This window comes from Ursus americanus, chromosome 33 (genome assembly GCF_024610735.1).
Source record: "Ursus americanus isolate L20-20 chromosome 33, mUrsAme1.1.p, whole genome shotgun sequence".
Classification (NCBI taxonomy): domain Eukaryota; kingdom Metazoa; phylum Chordata; class Mammalia; order Carnivora; family Ursidae; genus Ursus; species Ursus americanus.
Window position 1 is genome coordinate 24,132,200 of NC_142159.1, and position 16,852 is coordinate 24,149,051.

General features: G+C 54.9%; 1 protein-coding gene across 3 annotated transcripts in view; it reads right to left on the bottom strand.

Moving 5' to 3' along the window:
• SPSB1 (splA/ryanodine receptor domain and SOCS box containing 1) overlaps positions 1-16,852 on the bottom strand; it is a 66,812-nt gene that overhangs the window by 20,723 nt on the left and 29,237 nt on the right. The window contains exon 1 of one of the 3 annotated variants that reach the window (XM_087858705.1): positions 7,670-8,053. The exons of the other annotated variants lie outside the window; for them this stretch is intronic. The gene's annotated coding sequence lies outside the window, so the exon portion shown is untranslated. Of the gene's footprint in view, positions 1-7,669; positions 8,054-16,852 lie in introns of those variants that run through there. 3 annotated transcript variants of the gene reach the window in all.

A 16,852-nucleotide genomic window follows, 5' to 3' on the forward strand; every position in this document is an offset into this window, starting at 1 on the left:
GCAGGAATAGAAGTCTGACCAAGCCCAGGCTTTTAGGCCCGGAGGCCTGAGTGGGAGCGGGTTACACCCCAGCCTCCTCCGGTGGGATGTGCCAGCTGGGAAAGGTCACCTCTGAGAGTGATCCCTTGAGACTCGATGGGCTGGCTGCCAGGGGAGTTAGAAGGCCGGTCTGCCTATCCCGCCCTACAGACCCAGGTGATGCTCTCAAACCACCCGGGGGACGGGGGGAGAAGGAGGGGAAAGGAGCGCCAAGGATTTCAGTGTGGAATTGAGAAGCCAGAACGCTCGTCATGGCATTGGGTGTGCACAGTAGGTGCTTAATATATGCCACTCCCTGCTTTCTCCTGCCCCCTTTTAACACCGGGGGACACTGATAGAATCTTGAATGTCTAGTGCAAAAGAGCAGTGAGCAGGGAATGCCAATGCCAATACCAGTCACGGCCTTAACCGGCGGCCCGAGGAGCCCAGCCCCGCCAAGGGGGCGTCTTGAGGGCAGCCAGACGCGCAGGCACCCGCCACCATGCTGCAGAAAGAAGGTGAGGAGGCAGGAAGCCCCACGTGAGGGGGAACCACCTCAAGACCTGCAAATGAAATAATGGGGGCTCCTTAGGTCAAGAGCAGGGGCAGAAGTCCCAAGAACTTTCTCCGGGAGGAAGAGGCTGTAGGGATGTTCTCCAATGATTATGCTCACAGGAGTTCTCAAAGTGGGGGTCCCCAGACCAGGAGGTCAGCATCACCTGCTGGAGAAGCAACTGCTTGGGCCCTACCCCTGACCTACTGAATCAGAAACCCTGGGGGGGGGGGCAGCGGTCTGCATTCCAGGGAGCCCACCGCAAGATTAGGACGCTGGGGGTTCAAAGGCCTTACAGCTCAATGTTTTGGAATCTGGAATCCATATGAAAGAAGAACTACTGGGCTCGGATTTACAACAATTTGTAAAGAACTGCTTGTCCTATCTTGATTTGAAATATTTCAAATGTTATACAGGTTCGTAAGAAATCGCAATCCAGAAACATATAAAGTAGAAATTAAAGGGTTCCCCTTCCACTGGGGGTAGTCCACTTAGAGCAAAGGCTCACACCCGCATACCACTCCCCAGTGTGCTTTTTCCGAGTCATCACAGAGTAGCTCCCGTGTCCATTTTATGTGTTAGGAAGCGTACTGTTCACTATGACCATCTCTGTCATTCGTCTGTAGAGACGAACGTGGAGGTTGCTTGCAGCGATGGTCCCCTGTGGGGTTAGGGATCTCTCCACAGCAGGGTGGCCTGAGAACGGCTTCCTCTCATGAGTTTGTGGCCCCGGCTTCCCTCATCACTCTCAAAGTGTTGGACCTCAGAGCCCACACCCCGCTGCCCATTTCTAGCAGAAGATCAAATGTCCAAGCAACCTCCCACTGGACTTCCTGGTCTTTGAACTGGCCCCGGGGGCCGAAAGGTGCTCAGATTTCTGCACGGCTAGCTGGACGGAAGGCTTGTCACCTGGACCTCAGCTGGACCGCAGCCAAGGAACTTGGAAAGGATTCTAAAAGGAATCAGGCCTTGTGTCTCCTTGTGCAACCTAATCACCGTTCCCTGGGTGCGATTTCACGGAACTGAACAGGATGCCGAGGGAGAGGTAAATCCCCACGCCTCACGGGCCGGCCCACAAAAGGACTTAGCCCGACTTCTAAAGCCACGGTGGCTCACAGACTTCCTGCTCTAGGTTGCTGGACCTCCTCCTCCTCTTCTGCCCGCCTGGGAAGTCCTAAACACCCTGGGCCACCAACTGGACAAGAGGGGTCTCTTGTCCAAAGCAAGTCCAAAGGCAGAGACTCAATCGATCCTGAACTTCCAGTCTGCCGAAGAGTCCAGGTGCCAGATGCTCACGGCACCAGCTTGTCACGGGGCGGGGGGTAAGGCAAGGAGGCAGGAAGTGGCCTCCCCAGCTGGGGCTCCTAGGAGTACTACGCAGCCGTCAAAGATGCTGGCTGGAAGGACCACTGTAGGAGATGCAAGGAAAAAGGTTTGCGATGGCAAGTGAAATGGAGGACACCAACTGTATCAGCCCTAAGAGTGAAATCTAGAACATACCATACTGGCATGTACGGGAAGAGAGAGGAAAAGGAAACCAGAAAATTGAAAATGTGTCTGTGTTTCGGGTGATGTGCTTATGAATTTCCCTTTCTTTCAGATTTCCTTACCGTTGTTTTATTACTGTTGCAAAAACATACATGGCTGAACGCCCATGCCCATCGGTGGATGGATGGGTAAACCAACTGTGGATTATACCTACAAGGAACGTTATTCAGCAATAAAGAATAGAGGATTGACACATGCTACAACCTGGACGAATCTCAAATGAAATATCGATGCCGAGGGAAGGAACCGGATCAGGGGCCACAGGTGGTATGAGCCCACTGATACGATAGAGCCAGACTATGTTGACTCCACAGAGACAGAAAGCATATTGGTGGTTGCCAGGGGCCAGGGAAGGTGGGGGGAAGTGGGAGTGACTGCTAACAAGTCAGGGCCTCTTTTGGGGGGGGGGGATAAGAATGCTCTGGAACTAGCCAGAGGTGCTGGCTGCATGGCATCATGAACGTTCTAAATGCTGCTGAATGGTACTCTTTCAAACCGTTGTTATATTATGTGCATTTCACCTCGACAAACAAAAAAACCACACGTGGGAGAAAAACGTCCACCTGTCCAAAATCTACATGGCAGGAGGTGGGTGTGGAAGGGGCTGGAGAGCAGAGCGAGGCCCGGAGCTCGAAAAGGTCTGGCTGGCGGAAGCAGGCCTGTCAGCCAGGCTTCCATGCAGGGACACGGCCAACAACACTCATATGTGGGGAGTAAGGAGTCTTCTAGAGCTGGGCCGCTGGCGCTCAGGGCTCCCCACCCCAACCCCCCTTTCTTTCCTCCACAAGAAAAAGTGCAGAGCTGTGGTTTGGCACCCCCGGCGCCTGGACACGGCACCTGCAGATGGAGTTTCTCTGGCGGGATCTGGAGTGCGTGCCTGCATTTCTGAGCCTGCGCCCGAAATGTGGTGGACAACACACGCAGGAGCGCCCCGGGCTGAGGACGAGGCCACGGAAGGACCCCCACGTCCCGGCGATCACCGTCTGCACACTCCCCGCTTGGCGACCGAGGTTGGGTGAGGAGGGCCACGCTAGAACTCCCAGGCCCCTACTTTTGCACAGAGGCCACTCCAAGTTGGCAGAAGCCCTACTTTGCGATACCAGGAGACCGTCCTCGCGGCGCAGGTCCTGCTCACACCGCTGTCAGCCGCGAAGCCGCGGCACGGGGCTTTGGCCCAGGCTGGCGCGCGGTTGGACTGGACCTGTCGCCACATGAAAACCTGCTCTCGTGGGTTGAGTTTCTGGGTTCTCATGAGGATTATCGCTCACAGACCTGGAGAGACCTAAGCCTCTCGGGCTGGTGCTACCGTCCTCCACTGACCCTCTCTGGCTGGACTCACTCATGGAAAACATGGGAAGTTGGGAAAAACAGGACCACGCGCAAGGCCTATGCGGATACGGCAGGTGCTTACGAAACATCCGGGTTGCATACTCACCCCCTCCCACAAGGACCTGCAGAGCCCTGGTGGGGGGCACGGGCTTCCCAAGACCTTCCTTTGTTCCCTAGTCCCTGAGGACCCCAACTAAGCGGATCGTTCAAAAGTGTGGGCTACACATGGTCGGCGTTTAGGAGAGAAGGGTGGCGTCCCGCCTGCGCGGGCACAGAGCACCCTCCCCAGGTGGAAAGTGGTGAGAACGGGCAAAATCAGCAAGACAGTTGCCTGCAGAAGTGATCCAACCTCAGAGGCGGTCCGGACATCTTCAGCTGATGAGCACTTGGAAAACCCCCAAGTCCAAATAAGCTGCCTTAGGGTTGGCAGTCATCCCAAAACTATTTATTAGGCACCTACTATGTACATACAGGTAGAAATGCTTGCCTCTGTGGAGCTTAGTCTAGTGCGGGAGCTAGATAGCAATCCTTTGGACAATGAATGCAAACTTTGAGGGCAGAGATTTTTATCTGTCGTGTTCACTGCGGCATAGGAGGTGCTCAATAAACAAGAGTTGAATGAACAGATATCTAACGCAGGGTCAACTAATCTGTGTCAAAGAAAAATAAGGCCGAGTAGTGAGGACACAGTAAGAGATGGGAGCAGGTGGTAAGGGAGGGTTTCTCTGATACCGTGAGATGTGGACAGAGACCTGGATGAAGGAGAGGAGAAGAGCACGCGCCTGCTCCAGGGGAAGAGTGTTCTGGGCAGAGGGAGCAGGAGGTGCAAAGGCCCTGAGGTGGCAGCACGATTGGCATGCTGGGAGAATCACAGAGGGGCCGTAGGGCTGGAGCACAGGGAGGGGAGGCTGTGGGAGGAGGAACGGTAAGAGCTACGCAGAGAGCAGGCACACGGGCCTTGCGGGCCAGAGTCAGGACTCTGGGCTCTGTCTTCAGTGTGATGAGAAACCAGCAGAGAGCTTTGAGCAGGCAGAGGACAGGTGTGACTTCAGCTCTAACAGGATCGTTTTAGGCTGCTGTGTTCAGAAGAGGCTGCTGGCGGCCAGAGTGGAAGCAGGGAGCCCAGCTGGGGCATCAATGCAAGGATGCAGCTTGAACCTAAGGGTAGTAGAAGCAGTAGGATCCAGAACGTCACCAAAATGAACTATCACCCAATAGGTGACGTTAGGCCTGTCTAATGAAAGGGCTTATTGAAGAAAGGGCTTGTTTAGAACAGCTAGCGGTGAGCGAGCACACGGACCCAGAGCCCGGGAAGAGGGCGGCCTAACCTACGGACCCAAGAACTCCAGCCCTTGTCGCATCTGCCCTTATGGTCACGGCCAAGATACCAGGTTACGAAACAGGAGGGCCATTCAGCCGGTTTCCCTGAGCTCTGGGTCTGGGCTTCCCATTTGTAGAGGCAAACACCAATCTTCAGCACACTCGACTGTCCTACTCCTTACTGTATGGGAACAAAGTACCTCAGATTTATACCTCAGTCTCTTGTGAGTTTGGTAGCTATCTCTAAACTGTATCAAAATTGGAGATGCTGGGGGAAAATAATCCAGTTCCTGAATCTACAAAATGTGGGTGAACCACAATGACCCCAAGAGCCCAGCTGGCCCCCTTGGGATCATCATCTGAGTAGCCCCACTGCCTCCATCCAAGGCTTCTTGGGACTGAAACAGGATCAGTCAAGGACAACTTGTTTACCAAGCGCCTACGAAGAGGGAGAAGACACAGGCAGTCTGAAGTGGGCCACTCGGGCTTCAGCTTCAGCTCCATGAGCTGGGAGACCCTGGGCAAGTTCTGTACCCTTTCTGAGCCCCAGATTCCTCTTCTACCGGAATCGGGGGATGACTGCTCAACGTCATGGGTTTGCTTTGAAGATGAAATGAGGAGCCCGTAGAGAGCCTGGCACTTAACGACCCAACACGGGTGATGCATTTGTCATTCAGGGCTTTGAGGAGAGGGAAGGAAGGCAGAGAGGGAGGGAAGCTGGGAGGGTTTCTGGAGAGAGCGTCTCTGGTAGCTTTCCAGTGGTGGAATGCAGCCACAGAACAGCCACAGAGAACAGCCGCCCCGAGGTGTCGGTGACTCAGCTCCGTGCTGCCTCTCACCATCTCAGGCTCATTAATGACGGGAGAGGCCTCCTCAGGAAGCCCTCAGGTGCTGAAGTGGCAAGGCCAGCGGAGGGTTTGCCTGCCTCTCCCGACACTGCCTGGTGCCTCCCCACGTCCCCCATGGAGACTGCCCCAGGACGCAGTGGCAGCTGCGGGGGGGGGGGGTGGTCCTGGGGGTCCTGGGCTCTGCTGAGGCCAGGTGGCCGGGACACACACATCTGGAGAAGTTTCTTGGGAAAGCAACTTGGACCTGGGCTGAGTCTATCCCACTTAAAACAACTTCGATCTGGGCTGAGCCACCTATCACATTTGAGAACACAAAAGGGAAAAAGGGAAATTGGCCTGATACCCATTTAACGGGCTAGTCCCAGATGGCAAATCAGGGCAGAGGGAAGAAGAAGCCAGAGTGACTGTGTTTGCTTCTCCAGCAAGCTTGTCAGCACAACTTTGGAAACGTAAGCAAGCCCAGCATCGGCCATTCGGGCTGGGCCAGGTCCCCCCGGTCCTAGGTCCCCATGAGGGGTGCAGGTGCACGCCACATGTGCTCGCCTCGGCACCATCAGACAGACCGCGTTCAGAAAGTTACTTCCTCTGCAAGCCGGACTTGTCATAAAATACAACCGGCAGCAGGGTACCTTCACAGGGAAATGGGGGGCAGAGGACGCACCCCACACCCCCCAACGTCACAGCCACGGGCAGCTCAGACCACAGACCCAGGTGTGGGGACCTCTCTGCCGGCCCCCTCCCGCTGCGGCTGGCCCCGGGACTGCCTGCCTGGCCGGGCAGCGAGTTTCCACAGCTGGAGGAAGACCACAGCTTTTCTCTCCCGCCGAACACACTGGATATTTCTAAGGCCGTCCCAAGTTTCCGTTCCCATATCAAGAGCGCCTCTTTTCTGCTGAGGCAGCGAGACCTGCCAGCAAAACAAGCGGCCGGGACCCACGTTTTCGTAACACAACGCCTTCCCTTGAAACGCGCTGGAGTGAATCACGGAGGTTTAATAGTATCGGCAGCTGGGCCGGTGGAAGGAATCCGTGTGAACGCGGACGGCGCAGCTCGGCCGGTCCCCGCGCACCCTGCCCCAGCCCCCAGCCACATATCCCTCCTCTCTTGATTGACAGCACCCCCTCTCCGGGGCCCCCAAACGGAAAACCAGACAGGACTGCAGTCCTGCACGGGGAGCCGTCCAACTCCTTCCCCGAGAACACAGTCCCTTTCGGGGCCAGGGAACAGATCCCCCTGGGCCCCGCATCTGGTTACGCCTGGCGCTGGCTGGAAATGCAGAGTCTCGGGCCCTCCCCGGGTGACCTGTGCCCAGGTCTCGGGCAGGCTGTGGAGGCAGAGGCCTGGAGGGAACACGCATCAGAAAGAAAACGGAGGGGCGCCCAGCCCTCTCCAGGAAGCAGTCTTGAAACATCACTGGCATCTACCAGACCGAATCCAGAAGCTGACAAGTCTCACAGGAGTAACGGGCAGAGCCTGTCAAGGCCCCGTCCTTCTGCCGGCCCCACCAGAGCAGGGGCACACGAAACAGGCTGTAGACTCCCTGGCCCACACCTTCTAGAAGCCCCCAGTCACTCGGGGTCTGGGAAGACCAAGGTTTTGGTGACACCACTCCAGACCCCTCCTCTGCTCACAGTTCATCAGGGACTCCCTTCTGCCCGCCCTCCAAGGCCTCCTCAGCTCTCCCGATAGCCTCGCCTCCCCAGCTAGCCACGCCAGCCTTACTGCTCTCCGGGGGCCTCACGCGTTCTTGTGGCCACACCTGTTGTGATGCTGACCCTTTCACTTCAAACAACCCCACCCGCTGGAACCCCGTCCCTCTGTCTGTCCTGGCACTCTCAGTCACAGAGCCTTTCCCGGCCAGCCTCACACACACATCTCCTTCTCCCACAAAAACCTCCCCCGGGGTCACCTCCGGACCCTGGGTCCTGCTGGAACCTAGAATGCGGGTCCCTTGTGGCCCCAAGGAGCACCCTGGCTGAAGCCCACAGCCCTGCCCAAGAGCCGCCCCACACGGCCCGCCAGCAAGTGGCCTCATGGTCTCCCGGACACCTACCAGCAGATCCAGAGTTCTGGAATGTTCCGGGCCAGTGCCTGGGGAAAGCGTCAGGAGAGAAGCCCACGGGCCCTCAGGCTGGGGGCAGAACTGAGGAGTGGAAGCAGCCCCTGGAGCCCCGGGAGCAGGGTGCCCTCCCTGCCAGCGGCCAGGCCCGCGGGTCCCCGGGGCCTCCCTTGCCGGGGCTGGATCAGCCCTGGCCTGAGTGAGCTCCACCGTCACCAAGGGGAAGCGGCCCTTGGTTACCAGCAGCCTGGAGAACACAGAAGGCAAAACAAACACCGAAGCCGCTCCTCCATAGGCCCGCTCCCCGCTGCTGGGAACAATTACAAGGTAACAGGCCAGTTTTTAAAAGCCCTCCAGAAGGGAGGCTGTGGGCCCAAGGGGAGGCCACTTTGTAACCCGTTCCCTTCCTCCTGCTGCTGCGGCACCCTCCAAGACCGGGCCACCCTCCCTCTAGCCCCTTCAGGGAAGCCCAGAAAAGCAAGGCTGGAAGTCACAGAGGAAATGGGATAAAGGCAGAACCCCACGCAGACGCTGTACCCATTTCAACAGCCAATAAGTCGAGGTTTCAAAACGACAGGTGGGCCCAGCTTGGCAGCGGTGGAGGTGACGTCCCCGTAGACCCCAGCCCGGCCCGTGGGGGCAGCCTCATGACAGCACCGTTCCCTTTGCTGCCTTCCCAGCCCCCTTCCAGCAATGACCAGCTCTCCTGTCCCCAGACAACTTGTCATGAAATGAACAGAAACTCACCAGCTTCCTGGGCTCCAGGCGGAGCCGGCGGGCAATGGGCCAGGATCACACCCAGGCCACGGCCATTCCCCCCCAAGGCTGTCCTCAGGGGGTGCTTCAGGCCCAGTGTGGGCACTGATCCCCATCTGCTTCCTGTTACAGCAGACCTGGAACCCCAGTTGGGTCTTGCAATCCTTGGCAGTTGGGTCTCCCCCAGGCGGAGGCACCTCACGGCCAGGGCCTCAGCTGTGTCCCACGTCCCCATGAGCAGAAACTGAAGGGGCATTCCCGTGGGAACAGGGTAGGGAGAGAGCTGAGGGACACTCCTCGGCCCCTGTCTCTAGGTGTCCCCCAGGTGGCGGGGGGAAGGGCACATGCAAGGAGAGGTTTTCTGTCCCCCACCGTCCCCCACCTTGGATTTATACCTGAGCCTTTAATATTTTCCAGTACTGATTCAAGCCATGCTTTCTCTCTCCTATTTCCACACCGAGAAGGTGGGGGCTTCCCTCCGTTTCCCCCCAGGGGACAGACTGCTAACTCTGGACAGGGAATGTGCCAGCAGGTCTGAGCCCCCGGCAAAAGGAAGGGCCACTAGAATATCTGTCTTACCTTCTGGAATTACCCCCTCCACCCCACCCCACCCCACCAGACACTCGGGACAAGTTTTCCCCAGTCTTAGTTTAGTCATGGTGGTCTCAGACCAGAAGAGCCCACCCTGGCTTTGGGGGCCTCCTGGGACACAGAGACAGAAGACACAGAGACACAGAGACAGAGACACAAACAGACAGAGACTGAGGAACAGAAAGAGAGAGAGACAGGATGATGTAGGAAAGGAGGCACAAGGAACAGGAGGTGGGAGGCTGGAGGCCCTGAACCCTTAACAAATGTCCACACGGGGACCCAAGTGGCCAGCGTGTCCCCATCAGGAGGGCAGGGCTGAGGATGGGAGTGGGAGCTGCCCACAGAGTGGCTGCTGACCAGGGGACCCTTTCCCAAGCCAGACGGGAGGGTGAGCGCTCGTGCCTGGAGGGGAGAAGGGTAGCAGAGCGCTAGGGTGCACGTCTGCCCACCCCCTTGCCCTGCTCTCTCACCCGCAGTAGAGGGTTTTCCGTCCCCAAACCAGGGAGGTCTTGAAGTTAAAACCTCAGGGACCAGGCAGGCCAGTGTCTCCAGGGCCACAGAGGGGTCTCCTGGCCAGGTGCAAGGTTCCCGCCTGGGCCGTGCTCTGGGCAGAGAGGCGGTACCAGAGGCTGTGGCAGCTCCGTGGGGAGGGCCCGGTGTCTTGAGGTGTACCCCCCCCCTTTGAAAAGAACCCAGTACCTTTGGAGGTGAAGCCCTGGCTCCCCTGGGTATCAGGAGCCAACCTCCCAGTCTCCCTGCCCCACCTGGCCAAGTCCCTGCTTGTCTTAGAGGGACCAGGGGCCAACTTCCGCCCCCACCCCGCCCCTGTCACAGAGCTGCTCTTTTCAGGGGGCAGGGCTGAATGGCAGGGGTGAGTCTCAGATCCCCACTCTGACATGCTGGGAATTGAAATGGAGCATTTCTAGGACAACCAGACAGAAACTACCAGAAAGCTCCCCCCCAATCACTTGAGTTAATGTAGTTTCTTCCAGACCCTCAGGTATGGACTTTATTCCGAGAGGGGGAAGTAAAGGGGCCAAGAATCACTGGACTAAGACCCCAGACCCTCCTTGGAGCCTCCCTTCCTCTTTCTCCCTTGAGGACTCTCCGCCTGGGCAAGGCACCACGGCTGCTTTCCCCAGCAGGAGCGCAGCTAGGGAAGCTGTACTGAGCGGTGTCCTCTGTTTAAAAACCCATAAACTGGCTTTCTCATTGTAGTCTTTCCCCTCACATGGTGAAGGAAAAACGTAAACCATCAGGAAAAAGTAAAGAAGCTTCTTAACGCAGCCTTGCTCCTTTCTAACTACTAATGATCCATCCAGCAAATTCAACAGCCTGCCTGGGCAGGGCTTGGGGTGGGGAGACTGAGGCCACAAGCCACGGGGTCTGCAGCCTCACAGGACAGTCACAGCAGAAGCAGGTGCACGACCTGTGGGGGCTGCGGAGACAGGTGGGGGGCGGGCAGGCTGTGGGTGGAGGAAGGGCTGTGCCCTTCGAGGGGTCCTGACACAGGGCTGAGGCGTTAATAACAGAGATGAGCCACGGGAGGCGGGCAGGAGAGACACTCTGGGCAGAGAACCCGGCCAGCGGTGATGGCGTATTTGGGAACCCAAGGGAGGTCAAGTGATTACAGCGGCAGGGGCATTTAGTGCAAAAACTAGTGAGCATGTGCGTGAGACAGGGTCTGGAGCAGGATGGCCAGGGCCTTGAACCCAGGAAAGCAAGGAGAGAGTAATGAATACGGAGTCTGCAAGAGAGCAGAGAGAAGCAAAGATAATAATCTATGTGATGAGGCCAACATTTCCCAGCGTGTAGTGGGTCCTCAACTCAAAGAGTACCGGATGCTCACATGGACCTCCCCACGAGGGGGACACTTTGGGGCATTTTGCACCTGACACGTATTAATGCATTAGGTGGCATCATAATTATTGCTCACATGATCTTCCGGTGGTCAAATCTCAACTCCAAAGGTCATCTTCCAGCCACTGAGCACAGAACCAGAGAACCACCACCTTCTTTTAAAGCTTCTTAAAACGCTTTGCTTTGGAAAAGGTGCGGCTGCTGTGGTGGGAAGGACGGCGCACCGGCAAAAACTGAAACAAAATTACCAGGAACAAATGATCCAGCAACTCACCGCTGGGCATACACTCGAAAGAATCGAAAGCAGAGTCTTGAGCAGGCATTTGTCCACCCACGCTCATTATTCACGACAGCTACACGGTGGAAGCAAGCCAAGTGTCCGCGGACAAACGGACGGAGCAGCAAAGTGGGGCAGAGCCACACAAGGAACGGCATTGAGCCTTGAAAAGGAAGGATGTTCTGCCACGTGCCGTAACACGCGTGAACCTGGAGGACATGACGTCCAGGGAAAGAATCCAGTCCCCAAAAGACAACTACTGATGACTCCACTTCTATGAGGCCTCGAGTAGCCAGATTCATAGACGGGAAGGGCCACGGTGACACCAAGGGCTGCAGAATGGGGAGGGGCGCTAGTGTTTCACGGGGACAGACTTTCAGTTGGGGAGCACCAGACAGTTCTGCGGGTGGTGGGCGGGGAGGCTGCAGAGCAGTGTGAAGGTGCCACTGAACTGGACGCTGAAAAGTAGTAAAAACAGTAAATTTTATGTTATGTGTATTTTACATAAGAAATACTCTGTTTTAGAGGCACCTGGGAGGCTCAGTTGTTTAAGCGTCCGACTCTTAATTTTGGCTCAGGTCATGATCTCGGGGTCCTGGGATCGAACCCCACTTCGGGCTCCATGCTGGGTGAGGCGTCTGCTTGGGATTCTCTCTCTCCCTCTTCCTCTGCCCCCCCCCCCCGCCTGTGCATGTGCTCTCTCTCTCTCTCTCTAAAAGAAATCTTTTAAACAATGCTTCATTTTATACGAAAATAAGGATGAAAAACCCTGAGGCATGGAAAAATTAAGTGAGGAATGTGGGGTCCCTCCACCCCAAGCTACCACGACACACGCTGAACAAGGCAAAGGCGCGTGGCCAGCCACCCCTGGCCCTGCCCCGCCCGCCTCCCTCTGCCAGCCGTGGCCGAGGTTGTCCGCACATGGAGCTGTCTTCCCAGGAGCCAAGCTGAGGGGGAAATCAGCCCAAGCAGAGATAGAATGTCACCATTTATTTGGCTCACAGTCTCCTCAGACCTCTTGCCAACCTCTCTTCCTCTCAGTTAGAATAGGGAAAAGAAGGGCTTGGCTACTGGCAGGGCCCAGTCTGTGCGGGGAGCGGGGGGCCGGGGGTGGGGGGTCTCACTTGCTATTTCACACCGTGGGTGCCTCACACACCTGACAGGGAGGCAGGACTGGCAGGAGCTACAAGTGGGCTTGAAAAGGAAGATAATTTATGGAAGGCTGAGCCCAAAATGGCTAGGAAGCTGGGACAGGTTGCTGTCCAGGAAATGACTCATGTCTCCCCTGGTCCCTCGGGGCTGCTCTGGGAACAGACACTGCAACAAGGAGACGGAGGTTCTCAAGGTTCTCACAGGAAGGCGGCTTCTGGCAGATTCCGCCCTGGACTAGGGACCTGCGAGACACCTGGGGCGGCTGGTGCCCCGCATGGCCTGCGAGGGCGGCTTGGTCCTTGCTCACGGCCCAAGAGCACGGAAGCCTCGCTGAAGGGCCACCGGCCCAGGGTGCCCTGTGGACTCGTTGCCCTCTGCTGCCACCACCCACACTTCCCGTGGCCTCCGTAACCCTCCACACGCTCAGGCTACAGAATCCAACGACCTGACTTCGGGTCCCAGCCGCTTCAGGAAAGTGCTCTTCTGAAGTCACAACCTCCTCATCAATAAATCGAACAGCCCCAAAGAGCATCTTCTCCATCTCTCAACTGTGCATGAAAATACCGACCACGACCTTGACCTTGAATCATTGGTTTCCTGCTCGGCAAGGCTCCCACCCCAGCTCCACTGCCGGCTCTTCCTCCTACCCCTTAAACACAGATATTCTTGACCAGCCCACCCTCCCTGGGGTCCTCTCCTCTCCTGGCTCTCAGGAGCATCTCCCCTTGACCTTGACACATCCAGCAAATAGCATCACTCTAAAGGCAACCCTGCCCCCAACTCACACGCAGCTGCCCCCACCCCACCCCGACTCAAACGCGGGTCCCTCCCAGCCTCCACATCTCTGCCAATTTCTGTCCTCATCCTCCCAGTCACCCAGATTCAAACCCCTCACTTCCCTGGACTCCTCTTCTTCTTGGCTTCCCACGTTGGCTCCAAATGGTGTAAACTCCTTCCCCCCATAATTGCTCCAATCTGTCCCCACTCTCATGTTTGAGTCACCATCACCGGCAAGGCGACCGCAAGAGTCCCCAGACTGGCCTCCTTGCCCGCAGCAACTCTCCGACCCAGCCCACACAACCCAGCTCCCTAAAACACTCATTTCGACGGCTTTCTTCATTTTGAAAATTTGTTATTCAAAAATCTATACAAGGGACAGATATTTTCAACACCTCAAATGAACAGCTGTCAACAGTTTGTCACGTTTGCTTCTGGTCCTTTTCCTGCACAACGGTCAAATGGCCAGAGGACTTGAATAGGCAATTCGGGGTGGGGGGGGGAGGTAAATGCAAATGGCAAATACACTTGTATGAAGAGATGCCCGACCTCCCTGGTAGACAGAGAGACACAGAACTGAACTAATAATGAGTGATCAGTTAGTACCCCCAGGTTTCTATATAGTCAGTGCAGAAATCATGCCCACTGCTGGTGGGGGGAGAGGAGCGCACGCCCACGTGGCCGGCGCCATCTGAACTGACGCAGCTTTGGGGAGACAAAATCGACACAGAAGTCATCCCAGCAATTGCACTCCTGGGCCCACAAGAACAAAAGCGCCCGTCCTTGGGGCATCCGTGTGGGTGTTTATTACAGAGACACTGCCACTGTCTGCATCTCCAGTTAAGAGTATCGTCACGGATGGAAGAGTCATCCAGTGGACAACTCTGGCACGTCTGTACCATGAACCTTACACAGCAATGTAAAAACAGGGTTCACCTTACAACCCAGCAATTGCACCACTAGGCCTTTATCCAAAGGATACAAAAATAGTGATCCGAAGGGGTACCTATACCCCAATGTTCATAGCAGCAACGTCCACAATAGCCAAACTATGGAAAGAGCTCAGATATGCATCGACAGATGAATGGATCAAGAAGATGTGGTCTATATCTATAATGGAATATTACTCAGCCATCAAAAAGAATGGACTCTTGCCATTTGCAATGACATAGATGGAACTCGAGGGTATTATGCTAAGCGAAGTAAGTCAATCAGAGAAAGACAATTACCATATGATTTCATTCATGTGTGGAATTTAAGAAACAAACAAATCAACATAGGAGAAGGGAAGGAAAAATAAAATAAGATGGAAATAGAGAGGGAGACAAACCATAGGAAACAAACTGAGGGTTGCTGGAGGAGAGGGAGGGGAGGGAGGGGATAACTGGGGGATGGGCATTAAGGAGGGCACGTGATGTAATGAGTACTGGGTGTTATATGCAACTGATGAGTCACTGAATTCTACCTCTGAAACTAATAATACACTATATGTTAACTAAATGGAATTTTAATAAAAATAAAAATTAAAAAAAAACCAAGGTAGAACCACACCAGTGATCCTGGAGGCATTTCCACATGCATTTAGAGAGTAGAGCAATGGGGATACAAAAGGCGAGCCAGTTTTAGTAAAAGAATGCCGTCCCCAAAGATACATGCATGTGTATCACTAAGCAGGCAGGAAGGTATATGGAGCTATTTGGGGCATATTAACCTTCAGTAAAAGGGTTACGTTAAAGTAAAAACAACCAGAGGATAACAGATGTTGGAAAGGATGTGGAGAATTGGAACCCCTGTACTGTCTTGGTGGGAACGTAAACATGGTGTAGCTGTTGCAGAAAACAGTATGGCAGTTCCTCCAGAAAATTAAAAATAGATTTACCGGACGACCCAGCAACTCCACTTCTGGTTATACCCCCAAAAGAATTGACAGCAGGGTCTCAAGCAGATATTTACACACCTGTGTTAACGGCAGCATTGTTCACAGAGCCAAAAAGTGGAAGCAACATAAGCGTCCCTCGACAGATGAACTTGGGATAAGCGAGACGTGGGACACGCACACAACGCAGTACTATTCAGTCTTCAACAGGAAGGACAACCCGTCACACGCCGCAGCGCGTAGGGCCCTTGAGGACATGATGCTTAGTGAAATAAACCAGTCATAAGAAGACGAGTACCGTGTGATTCCACTTACCCGAGGTTTCGCGAGGAGTCGGATTCTTAGGGACAGAAAGGAGAATGGCACTGGGGTGGGGCGATGGCGATAAAACAGTACACTTACCATGATGAAAAATAAATACATTTTAAAAATTACTTTTTAAAATGCTGTTCTATACCAAAAAAAAAAAAAAAAGTGTCGACAGGTACGAAGGAGCCCGGAAGGGGAGACTGCTGCCATCGGGGGTCAGGGCAGCGGGTTCTCACCCACCTCACGCCCAAAGGACAAAGTTCAACCCCAACACAGGTACCCCAGAAGAACCTGGTGGTATGCTGGAAGGCACCAGAGGCCTGCAGATGGACATGGCCAGTGCGAGTGACCCTGTTCACGGGGACCGAGACAGTCCAACTCGACTTCCCTCTTCTCCCTCCCTTCCCCTGAGCCCAGTCGGAAGCCAGCATGGGGCGCGGCAGGGAGTGATCTGAAGGGTGTGGGAGCCCCCAACATAAGCCCCAGGACTATTTCTTTAAAGCAAAGTACAAATATAGTGTGTCACCATTCCAGGGAGAAAGAGAAACAGTGTATTACATGCATGGTTACATAAGCACAGCAGATCCGGATAGACCCCTCCCCAAGAAAATGACTATATTTGACACTCTATGGAGGGGACCAGGGTGTCTGTGGAACAGGAGTCGACTGGGGGAGACTTTTCCCTATCTGCTGTATTATACCTTTGGAATTTTGAACCCTACAAACACTTAAAAGTGTTACAATTTTTGTTTATATTAAAAATTAGAAATAGGGGCACCTGGGTGGCCCACGTAGGTGAAGCGTCCAATTCTTGGTTTTAGCTCAGGTCATGATCTCACGGGTCATGAGATCGAGCCCCGGGTTGGACTCCACGCTCGGTGGGCAGCCTGCTTGAAGATTCTCTCCCTCAGCTCCTCCCCCCACTCACTCTCTTGCTCTCAAATAAATAAATAAATCATTTTAAAAATGAGAAATAAAATAGAATTTTTAAAGGAAAAAAAAGAAATTAGAATGGTGGCTGCCCGAGTTTGGGGGTGTGTGTGTGAGGGAGAGGGAGTCGTTTTTTAATGAGGACAGAGTTTCAGTTTTACACGCTGAGGCGTTCTAGAGACAGATGTTAGCAATAGATGTAAAACCCCGTAAACGTGCCTAACGCTACTCAACCGTACATTTAAAAATGGTTAAGATGTGCCGTGGACTCCCAGGCTGTGTCCCCCAGAAATGCGTATGTTGACATCCTAACCCCCAATGTGATCATATGAGGAGATCAGGCGTTTGGGAGGTGCTGAGATCCAGAGGGCAGAGCCCCACGAATGGGGTTAGTGCCCTTCTAAGAAGAACCCCCAGAGAGATGATTTCTCTCTCTCTCTGCCAGGTGAGTATACGGTAAGACAGCTGTGCACCCGCCAGGAAGAGGGTCTCGCTGCACACCACACCTGCCAGCACCCTGATCTCGGGGTGGGGGGGGTCCAGCCTCGCGAACCGTGAGACACCCGTGTCTGCTGGTGAAGCCCCCGCCTGCCTGCTCTCTCGTAGCAAGCCGGGATGACTAAGACAGATGGTAAAGTCTAGTATGCGG